This window comes from Calonectris borealis, chromosome 4 (assembly GCF_964195595.1).
Source record: "Calonectris borealis chromosome 4, bCalBor7.hap1.2, whole genome shotgun sequence".
In the NCBI taxonomy this organism is placed as follows: Eukaryota; Metazoa; Chordata; class Aves; order Procellariiformes; family Procellariidae; genus Calonectris; species Calonectris borealis.
Genome location: NC_134315.1, coordinates 73,464,428 through 73,476,281, shown reverse-complemented (window position 1 = coordinate 73,476,281; position 11,854 = coordinate 73,464,428). Strand labels below are relative to the sequence as shown.

The 11,854-nt window shown below is 37.3% G+C and overlaps 1 long non-coding RNA gene across 4 annotated transcripts in view; it reads right to left on the bottom strand.

Annotated features, from left to right (window-relative positions):
- Positions 1-1,207: 1,207 nt before the first annotated feature.
- Positions 1,208-11,854, bottom strand: part of LOC142082206 (uncharacterized) — a 28,969-nt gene continuing 18,322 nt past the window's right edge. For 2 of the 4 annotated variants that reach the window (XR_012673612.1, XR_012673613.1), the window contains 3 exons: positions 7,085-7,405; positions 6,479-6,699; positions 1,307-2,966 (listed from right to left, as the gene is read on the bottom strand). This is a non-coding gene — a long non-coding RNA (uncharacterized LOC142082206). Of the gene's footprint in view, positions 2,967-6,478; positions 6,700-7,084; positions 7,409-11,854 lie in introns of all 4 variants that reach the window. The other 2 variants (XR_012673614.1, XR_012673611.1) reach the window with 2 other exon arrangements.

The following is an 11,854-nucleotide window of genomic DNA, read 5'->3' as shown; positions in this document are numbered from 1 at the left end:
TTATTCTATTCTAATAAGAAACTTATGCATAATAAAATGTTTTGTTTTCTGACTTTGCTTTGCTCTGTCAGTAATGGATTAGGTTGTAAGCTGAAGTAAATTAGCACTAGAGTTTTTTTACAGTGACTGACACAAGAACAGGTACAAGTCCAATATTTGATTCCTTTTATGAGGCCTATATGCATAGCCAAAGTTTTATACACAACTGGATAAGAGTTTTAATTCTGCATTGCTGCTTTTACAAGGTGATCTAACAGCTGAAAACATCAATGCTTTAAAAGATTTCTTTGGTGATTAGAACTCTTTTACCCAAACTTCATCACAGTTTAAAGGAAGCTTAAGATCTAGCGAGCGCAAGACAACTCCACGTCTTCAAAGGTTGGTTTTGCAAGCCTGCATACCAAACAGAAAACTTACCCCTGGAACGGACAACCTTGGAGGAACAAAGCTGTACCAGATTTACCTGTCAACTGGGTCAAGACAGCAGCTGGGAAGTTACAGTCCTCTCACGGTGCCAGAGAATTTTTGTTTCAAATTAAGCTCAAGTCAAGCATGAGTCGCAGTTTCATTCACATTAAAATAAATTGTGGCGTTATTCAGCTTGGAAATGTGAAGGTTCAGTATGTGTGTGTGTGTGTGTGTGTGTGTGTGTGTGTATTTTTTTAATATGTATGTATATTAACTCATGATGAAAATGAGAAAGTTCTTCCTCAAGAGGTACTGGTGTAGACAGAGAGGCACAAACATTAACTTCTAAAGGTTTCTTTTCCTCTGTGTTCAAGATAAACATTTGTCTCTGAGGCTATAGAGTTTTCTTTGTAAGCTTTCTGAATATTTCATTTGATATACATATAATGCAATTGCTTTATCAGAATAAACAGACCACTTATATACTGTGCTAAATGAACCTGAGTTTTTCTGACCCTTTGTGAATAATTCAAGACTATTGACCTCTTTTTCTTGTTCTTTCTCTCAAGAAAACTTTTACTTTCATTCTCTCTATTTCTTTGATTCTATGTTTCCTTTGTTTTTTCTGTCCAGTGCTATATCTGAATTCTGGCTGAAGAATGAGGATAGAAGAGGACCTGCTCTGAGGCTAGTAGCAAATTAATATTTTTGTAATGTAAACTGGCATGGACGAGACTAAGGAGAGATACCAAAATCACAAATACCAGTGAAGGATCAGCGATAGACAGAAAATTGTTTTGAATATTTTTCTATATGCAGTTGTGTAGAACAGTAAATGCAAACAGGTTTATAAAATCTGTACAACGTAGTATTACTTTTTAAGCAAAATTCCAAGGCAAAATTATGTCCTTAGTTATTAATTATTATGTATTGACCAAATCAGTGTTTTAAGTTATGGTTTAATTCTTCACTGTGATGCTCGGCCTTGCCTTTGTAGAGTTGCTTGTTACACATACCACAGATGGGTTTGGGGCTATTTCACACATCCCTCTCAGTCATTCTAAAGCTATCGCTTCTCCGTCTGTTCTTAAACTTCAAAGTGGGCTTTCATAGAACATGTTTCAACATGTGAAAGGCTGTTAAGATGCAAGTCAGCCTTTGTGCTCTGGCTCTCTAAGCACACTGAGCAGTGCTACCAGCCCGCCCAGTGCAGCGCTGGCAACGGCACGTAACCACACAGTCATTAAAAGAGTCTGTGGGAATCATTGCTGATGCCAAAGTTCTTGTAAGCAAAGTCCCCTACCTGCTTTTCCAAGCATCACTCAAGTGGCCCTAAGTCCAGAGGTCTAACGATTCATCTTGGTTTGTTTTGTTCTCCAAAGAGTAGCACTAACTGGGGGAAAAAAAAGTTAGAATCAAAAAAAAAAAAAGGGAAAAAGAATGAACAAGCAAGAAGCAGATAGCGCTGTCGGGGAAGAAAAAGGGCTTTGGTACTGGGTAATGCAGTATGCTGGGGAAGGATTTTTTGGTTGTGAGAAAGACAGGCAGAACAGTCATCATGTCAGCGGTTGGAAGCAGCACCCCTCCTTTCCCTTGCGCCTCCCTCAGCCCAGCTCGTGACTGACAAGGGTGAGCGAAGTCCTTCTGAAAGAGCCCCCGTATCGATGCCGGGGGTCCCGCTCCCTCCCCGTGGCAGGCGGCCTCTGAACTGGTTTTTCACAGTGACTGACAACTCTTTCCAGCAGTACAACTGAATTCATGTTCTGCAACATTTTTTTCCCTAAGGACATTCTTTCTTTTTGTTAATACTCTGTATGTATTTGATCTTCTCGGCTTCACAAGACAATCAAACATGGCTTGTCAGCAGTTTATTATCGAAAGAGAAACAGGAAGGGCAGAGAGGGGAGGAAAATGTCAGGTTTAGATAAAAAATTATGAGATCTGATCCTTTGGCAGATATAAGCTTGATATTTTAAAATCATGGCTTTCTGTAATCAAACCAAACATGAAGCTGAATTAATAATCATGCAAACCATTATTTTTCTTGAACCAGAAGTAAATTGTCATTTTGATGCTTTTCTGAATGCTGCAAGAATTGAACCAAAACAGATTTTTGGTTGCAAGCTAAACACTACAAACAAAAATAGACAGCTCCCTAGCAGGGACTCACTCAGTATGAGCCTTATTTGCACTTGATAGGAGCTTCAAAGCAACGTCATGTCACAGCCTATTCCCCTCTCTCCTCCTTCCCACTCGACTCGCAGGCATGTATAGCCCAAACTTTCACTCCAGCTACGTGACATGGAGCTTCTTCACGCTGCGCTACACCAGCAGGGAGAGGTTGCGGGGAGGGGTGGTGGAGTCTCCGCCCTTGGAGATGTTCAAAAGCCATCTGGACATGGTGACCATGCTTCAGCGGGGAGAGGGGTGGACTAGGTGGTCTCCAGAGGTTCCTTCCAGCCTGAACCAGTCTGTGATTCCGTCTCAAAGGGCTTATTGCTCCCGGAGATCAGGTAAAAGATTTGCCTGTACAGGAATATTGGCCTGCATAGAGAAATCTATATGGGGAGTAAGGGAGAAAAAGTCAGAAATGCAGGCTGTACTTTACAACTGCAGAATTGATAATGGCCTCTCACATATATTTCAATGTACGTAATAGAAAGGGCTTACCTGTCATTGCAACAGGAGGTTTGATTTTAGAATGATTTAAAAGTCTGATCTTGATATATAACTCTAGTAAAATCAGTGGAGATAGGCAGCTCTGACAGTAATATGTAAAAAGTGGCTGACTGTCTTGTTTTAAATTACTGATTCATATTAGTTTTACTTCATCAGTTTCATGGAGCTATTCTAGATTTATATTGATGCAAGCAAGATTAGAAACAAACTCGACATCTGCAACTTTTACATTTGTTATTAAGAAAGCTGTGATTTTCAGACTGATCAATTACTGTTACTATTACTAGCCTCCCAGTCCCATAATATACCTTTTCTGCTAAATGGCAGTGAATATATTTTTATGACTTTTAATGCTATAGCATTTAATAGAAATCTGACCCTCTTGCTTAGCCTTATAAGTTGTCTTCTCCCTGCAGAATGAACATGCCATCACCTGTAATTTGTGTAAGTCCAGATCCCAGTAGTCCACTATGAAAGACTCAGTGAGTTGCCTTTAACCATCGATGGACTTCAACTGCTTTCTCACACAGAGGCAAGGAGTCCTTCACTAATCACTGTGACCTAAAACTACGGTCAGAGATAGCCATAAGATGGAAACAGGTAGTGCATTAATTCTTTCACCATGCTCTATTGGTATATGGATGAGCAGAAATTTGGCTCTTGACAACTGAAAAGCATGCCAAGGTTCAGTGCTTCAAAGAATTTTTCTTAATTATTTTGAGTGGCATAAGTAACTTCTTCACTTCCACCAATTATATAGAAGTAAATCTAGAAGCGTTCATTTTCCTGAGCTCTGCCTATGCTTAATGTATAGCTGTAGTCCTCCTTCACTGTCGCAGTTAGTTCATTAAAGCTTCTCAAAAGTACAAGTGGTCTGCTCTTTCAGTTAGGTTTCCAAATGTTTAAACAAAAGCAAGTGAAATGTTCTCTTTGTGTAGCTAAGATTAATTTTATCTGGAAGGAAATAACCAAATAATTCATAAATACTGAAGCTTCTTCAAGACAAATATTTTCTAGCTAACTTCTTCCTTTTACACAAAGGAGTAGAAAAGCAAACTTTCATCACGTATGTAATCCTTAGACACTGGAGTGGCCTTTGTATTTCTCCTCATGGCAAAAATCAGATTGAGAGTAGCAAAATAGTATTTTAGAACTAAGTAAATAAATTTAAAATAATGATTCATATAATACTGAAGCCTGTGCGATTTCTTTTTTTCAAGAAACTGAAACAGATTGAAACAATTTCAAAAGAAATTGTTTATTATATTGACTTAGCATACCTACTCTGTCTTCTTGCCAAAATGTATTGTATAGGGAAATGGGGGGGGGGGGGGAAGAAAGAAATGGAGGACTGACTTACAGAATTTGCAATATTATAATTTGAAAAATATTAACTAATGTGCAGGCATGGGGATGGATTTTGGCATGTGTGTTGACCCAACGCTATGGGTTCAGCACAGTCTAAGTAGCTCAAGAGAATCACTGTGGCTCTGGAGGGGAAAACATTCCCTCCCTCTTTGTGTAAAGGGAAGTGGTGTACCCATCCAACAGATATAACTCACAAGTGACTGACTTACAAGCAATGCACGTATATGAAACCCAACAAAGTAATATCTTGTATTAAGAAAATTGCATTTGTTTTGCAATAGAAATGAATAACAAATCAAAATGTTCAAGATGACTAAACATTAAAATCAACAAATAAAACATGCATAATTTATATGAGACACTGTTCAGATGAAAATGATAATCTACTAAACATAGATAATTCACTGCATTATTTTATTATTTGGTTTGATTTTATATAATAAGAACCCAGACTACAGCCACAGATCCAAATTACTGATAACTAGCTTGAGTTGTTTCAGCTCACGCATGGACTGTCAATGTGTCTCTCAACTCATTTCACACTTGACCTCCTGGAGGGCAGTGGAGCTATATACAAATGTACACTATTCTTTCTGGTCGCTGACTTTGTTAAAAAGGAAAAAATGCATCAGAAAATCTATATTGAATTAATACCCGAACAGAAAAACCTTATCTCTGAAAGTCTTAAAAAAAGGAAGAACGGAAATAAATTCATGAATTGAAAGCTCTGCCCAGCTAAAGAGTTATAATGCCTCGTAAGAGTAGCACTCCGATGCATTAATAGTGGAGGCAGGAGCTCAGTTTAACTATCGCTGCAGCTTAAGGTACACAATTACATTCTTCAGCGTCGACATTTTCACCTTGATAAGCATAATAATGCCATGCAGATGCAGACTAAAACCCATAATTTCAGCACTCTGCTTCTACTCACGTTGATTATAATAAGGTACGGCACTGAAGCATGCACGATCCTACATTTAATTGTCAGCATAGCCCTTCATTTAAACAAGAAGTTAGTTAACAGTATGCCTTCTGCAGGGAATGTGGGAGGCATCTCAAATAGCTGTGGCTAAACAGAGAATGTTAAATGCACCAGTAAAAACGTGCAAAAAGCTGGTGATGGCTTAAATTCACCTCCAGTTTCTCTGTGGGTGTCAATGCAAATTGAAAACAAAATATGATATGTTTATATTTGCAAGAAAGGGCCTGCTTTTTTTCTTTCCTTTTTTTTTTAAACTAGGAAAAGTTTCTCTGCAGTTAGCTTTACAGCACTATAAAGCAGTAAGCCAGATGATGACAGTGAAGGACAGATTCTGGTATGTATAGCAAGAAGTGAAAAATACCTGAACATAAGAAAAATAAACATACGTAAGTTTGAAAAGTGAATATCTAATATTAAAATTAAACATAGGAAAATCACACAAGACAAGAATGTTGTACATTGCCTTTTGATGACTAAGTCACTTCTGGGAGGAAGAGAAAAACAACATATAGCAAATAGAAAACTTGATTTAAACTAGGACAATAGTCATATACATATATATTTCATTCATACATATATGTATGTATGTGAATCTATTGATTGAAAAATATCTAGCTGATAAAAAGTGGATATCAACAATACAAAAAATTCTATCTGGAAGATAGAATTTCGTGGACCTTTTAACCTGTGCTGTATTGTTGCTTGATTCTTGAAGAGTAGTAGTTTGAAAATAAAACCACACCCAAAACATCAGAATAGCATCGTTTACAACCACCACATAATTCTCTCTTACGTTGCCATAATGCCTTGATAATATATTTTAATGCCTTCTGATCATACGAAAAGGAGAGAAGGCTCTCGAAAAGACATCATTTTGAAAAGGAAGGTTTTTTGCCCTGGCTTATTAAATGCCACGTTATGCTTTCTAGGCGTAATTAACACTCAAGCACTATTTGTTACGTGCACTTTGTCAGACAACATATCCCAAGAGTTGCAGAAGTTCAGTGGCTCGTAGTTTTCTCACTCCAAATCGAGATTTACCTCGCGATTGCCAGTGGAAGGACAGCATATGTCAAACGCAGAGCTGAGAAGCTGGTGGAAGGTCTGGCAAGAGGTCGGGTAGGTTCTGTGGCTGGCTCACATCGGACCACGTCTTCTGTTAACTGAAGTTAATGGCAGCCCCAAACTTGGTTCATCAGCATCTGGCACTGGACGGACTGGTTTATTGTGTTGGAAATTTCATGGTGTTGCTGTTCTGTTCTCTATCAGAAAGTAAAAAGAAAAATGTAGACTCTCTGGGATATCCAGCTAGTCTGACAAGACGCCTCTTCATTGGTTTAGCAGCAAAGCTATAAATTACTGTGCTGGGTTATATATAATATAAGACTATGCAGAAGTAGCTAGAATAACTTAATTAGCCTATGAGCTTATAGTAAATACAGACTTCAACGCAACTACTGTAGCAGATTTATGCACACTTTTTGCCTATTTATTTCTAACTCAGTCTCAAACCTAACGGGGTATAATACTTTCAGGTCAAATCTCTGCCTTAGATTATGACGGATGCAATTCATAAACTTGCAATCAGTTGAGGTTTCGTTAAAATGACTCTTTTTATCCTTTTATATAAATGAAACAGGAACTCACCAGCTTCAGTTAAGTTTTGCAGACTAGCAAGCCAATAGGTAGACTTGGGAGGAAATGCCTTTGTAACAGCTCGTGAAATGGATGAGGTGCTGAGGAGCGCTGTACGGTGTTCGGAGGCAGATGGACCATGGACTCGGCATTGCAGAGAGAAGCTTTGTTCTCCCGTGTCCCGTCTGTTCCTTGTTCACATTTCGTCAGAGGAGCCCAAGAGTTTCTGTTAGTCACGTTAGTTATTAGTGGCACTGCAACTGGAAGCGGTGGCACAGGCCATCACTCTTTTTCTTCAGCTACCACCCCTACTCCCGTGGTAGGAATGCTGTGCTGCTGGCCACATGGAAAGGAACAAACTTAATGAGCTTTTACAGAGATGCTACACTACGTAGCACTAGATATCGTCAATAAAAGACATTTGCCATAGTAAGTGGCTTGCAAGGTCCTTCCTCTGATGAATGTGCTGCTTGGTAGGCCGGAGTGCAGAGGTGGCAGCAGCACAAAGCAGCTGGATAGCAAAATATTCTAATGGAGAATAATACTACGTTGATGGTAGGGTTTGCAATTAATTTAAAAAGTGCACTATAAATTAAGTGCTCATAGTTTTGAAGTGAAGTGTAGTGCAATTCAAATGTTGGGTGCTGTAAACTCCTTGAGCTTTAATTAACCACTACATTCATTTAAAAAAAGAAAAAAAGAAAAGGAAAATAATACTTCTTTATGGGAGAAAACAGTTGAATGTGTTTAGATGAATCATTTAATATCTGTCAACAAATGATTACCAGATCTCAGAGGCAAAAATCATCTAATTGGCCCTTAGCTTTTAGAAGCATTTGAGTGATTGGGAGGATACTGTTACATAAATATTGTCACATATTATCTTATCTTCATAACTAAATTATATAGAATTTATATGACAAATTATATTGAAGCCATTTGTTATTCAGAATGCGAGGTGAAATGAGACAACAACTAATCCCCACAACAAACAGCGCTCTTTATACATTAATACTGATAAACTGAAGTAGTCAGGCTAAATTGCGCCTAGCCTTGCCTATATAAGCCAATTGGCACGTCTGAAGTTGTCCTGATTTACCTCGAGAGAGTTCCTTCAGTGATTTCATTACATCTACATTAATTTTGCAGCATGTTTTGTATTTCCATTGTGCTCAGAATTATTCAACGATGATGTTTACTACTTCATGTGAAGTCACCTTTCAAAACTAATGATAAAATTGATGTTGGAGGGGGAACACGTGTGACAACCTTCTCCTGAAAATCTTGCTAAGATTCCTTTGCAGGATGCTGTAAAATCAATAGAACACCATTATCATAATGCAACCATTTTCTGTGCATTCTTCCTGTGGCTGGTCGTCTCACTTTCCTGTTAGGATTGTATCCTCCTCCTCTGCTTCGCTGCTGCTCTGGCCACATTTTTCTGTGCTCTAATGTGGGTGAGATGAAACTGCCTTCTCCCAGGGCATATCTTCCTCTGTGGACTATAATGGAGCCTAAATAACTTGTCTGGGTTAGATCATCTGATGCAGAGGTTAACTCCAAGGTGACATGAGCCTTACAAATCATTATATAAAAACAGGTCATCTAGCATCCGACTAGTATCGTGGCGTAGTTTCTCACACCTATCAGAGTTTTTATTCAAGATCCTAAGGCTGCATTAGGTAGCAAAATTCTACTTTCTTTTATACCGTTCTTAGTTTTGCTTTCTGTCTTCCCCTTCTACATACAGATATAGGTCTTCATCTATAAATACACAAGTCCCATACAGAAAAATTATGTTCTTACAATACTTGGCGGGGGGAGGTGTTTTGGAAATACCACAATCACGAAAACGGTTCAAACTCTTGTTGTTTCAGGGTTTGCCCTCACAAGCCTAAAGTGACTTTTTTTTCAAATCTAGAACTAGTAGGTCAGATCCTGATGTCATTTAGACATACAACTTATATGAGATCAGTCTGAATTGCAGAGCCATATGTGGCATAGATATGTTAAATTTAGATGTGATATTCCCAAAAGGCTCCTTTATTGCTGTCTGTGTGCAGAAATTGGCCTAATTTTCTTCTCACTGGTTCCGCAGTAACAGAAGAGAATCTTCATCGACACTGGCATAATGCTTACATAAATAAGATCAGTACTAGGCTACCTGCCTCTCCTGTGTTATGAAGAAAACCAGATTGCATTTCTACTTGATTTTTAGAGAAAAAAAAAATGTCAAATTCAGAATCTACCATTTCTTCTTTTTGTCCAAAGATTAATTCCATACATTAAAGGCAGTGTCTCTGGATAACAGTTGATATTTGAGCTTATATGCGTTCTTGGAAGAAAGGGACCCATTTAGAACCGAGTCTTAATACTGAATCAGAAAATGGAAATCATAGATGTAATCTTTTGAACGCAAAGGTATAAACTAATATTTAAGATCAAATATAATCTAATTTGGATGTGCTTATATTGTCCATAATCATCTTCAAGTGAACTAGGAAAATTAATCAAAAATTTTATATAAATATTTATGAATATGTAAATACATGTTTGCTTGTTTCTAGGTCTTTTCGTTTTCCTCAGAGTATATAACTTGTTTTTAAATGGCTCTTGGTTTTTCCACATTATTATTTTCACATTCCTGCAAAAAATTACTTAACTATGATCCATTATATTCTAATGTGAATATAAATTCATGTATACACACAGAACACACTGTACCATCTGAAATTCATTTTTGTAGGGTAAAAAAAATCTACTACATGTTCAAAACAAAGTTAACATTCATTGTGGGGAAAAAAAAAAATCACTTGCTAATTTTGTTTTCCCAAAAGTATTTGGCGAGAGGTAAAATCGCATACAAGCAATAGCATCTGTTTATAAAATTTAGAAAACTTGACCTTATAACGTATTTTAGTTTTAGAAAGAAAGTGAGAGAACATACTGTTTTTGAAAAATTGTGAGATTACTGAGAGTCCCACTGGCAAAATTAAGGGATTGCTAATGAAATACAACGTGCTGCCTGCCTTTTCTGCTGGTTCAGGTCTGTATCCTGGTGTTTAGGACTGGGAGCAAAGCAGCGATACCAGTAATAAGTGGCACCAGTTACAAGTCACATTCCTGTATTATCTGTCCCTGGTTTTCCTTAATACATTTAATTTGCAAGTTCCACCCCCGATACGGATAAGGCTATCTATCTGGAATGAAAGTAAGTCTGGTTTTGAGGGTTATGCGGTTAATGGCTATTTGCATACAATAGGCTGACTTGAGCCACCACTGGTATAAGTCCTGGTCCAAGCATCAGGCTGGGGCTCCTTCCAACCAACATTTTTATGATTCTTCCTTAGTTTCTCATGAGTTCAGCTCATCGTGAGAGAAGGTGCCATAAAAGCAACAGCAATACCGTAACTGCTAATATGACAGGAATAGATATAGATGCATATTTCACTTTCCCACTGCTGAACAGCTTGTGTAGATGTCAGAATCAGAGGTTCAACAGTTCTGGATTTTCTACTATAGCTAACACTAGAAAACACAGTAAAATGGGAAAGTTAGAAACACGCTGATGCTGGTTTCAAAATAAATATTGTACTCAAAGTGTATCATAAATATAAAATCCCACAACATCGAGTTCCTGAAAAATAATCAATAACATTTCCTTCTCAAAACGTTGTAAAACAAATCACAAACATCAAAGCATTCTACACTGAAGAAAAACAGGTCAACTGCAATAGTGTTGCAATATGTAATAAATTCAGTGAGGTATCTTAATGCCTTTTTTTATAGAGTCAGTACTGTCTTAATCCAAAAGAAATGTCGTGAAATGAATGTTCGTCATTGCCTCCCAAACCCCACTGGGCACTTGATATGCAGTTCATAATTTTCTAGAGCAGAAGGGATAAAATCAAAACCGAAGTGAGTCACAAATCTTAATTGAATTTTTTTAATAGCATAATTTTCAACAGCAATTATTTCATGCTTTCAAATTAATTTGAATATAGTTGAGTTTATATTTCTACTTTAACCCTCTTTACATTCATTTTTTGGGCACATTTGTAATGTTGGTACAAGTATACCAAAAAGATGTGAGCATGGGTTTGGGTTTTTTTTTCCTTATTAGCTGTTTAATTTTTTTATTTTTGCATCTATCAATAAATATGCCAAAGCTGCTATTATGCTAATTCAGAACAGTGTTTTTTTCTCTGGGTTATTTTGATAAGGAGAAAAATGTTAACCAACTGTTGTTGTAGGAGGAGGAAAAATAAAAAAGCGTCATATGAATATTAAATAATTTTTCTACTGACTGAATTCCGAGTATTGTTTAACTGAGTCAAAGATGTTTGTGTCTACTTTCAGATGTGGGCATGATGCAGAGTATTGTTGAGAGAATGAACTCCTAGTACAAGTGCCTTGGGTCCATAGAGAGTTGAGAACACTCTTCCAATCTTTATGACAGCATCTTTAGTAGTAGTTTTATATACCGCCAAAAAAATATTTCTGAAGAAAATTCAATTTGATCTTCTTATAAAATTTTCATATCACCATATAATAGAGGCACAGAGAACAATATTCATTTCACCCGAGAAAATTGCCACATGTGTTAGTGCATTTCAGCTAGTCTGTTGAACTTCCCATATGAGTACATAAAATGAAAAAAAGAGATATTTAAGGTAAGATTCAGCACATCCACACCCTAAAAAAGTCTTCAATGACTATAAATTAATTTGAGGATGACAAGCTCAGCTCTAATGTCTGCAGTGCAGGCAGCTAAGCTTAGGT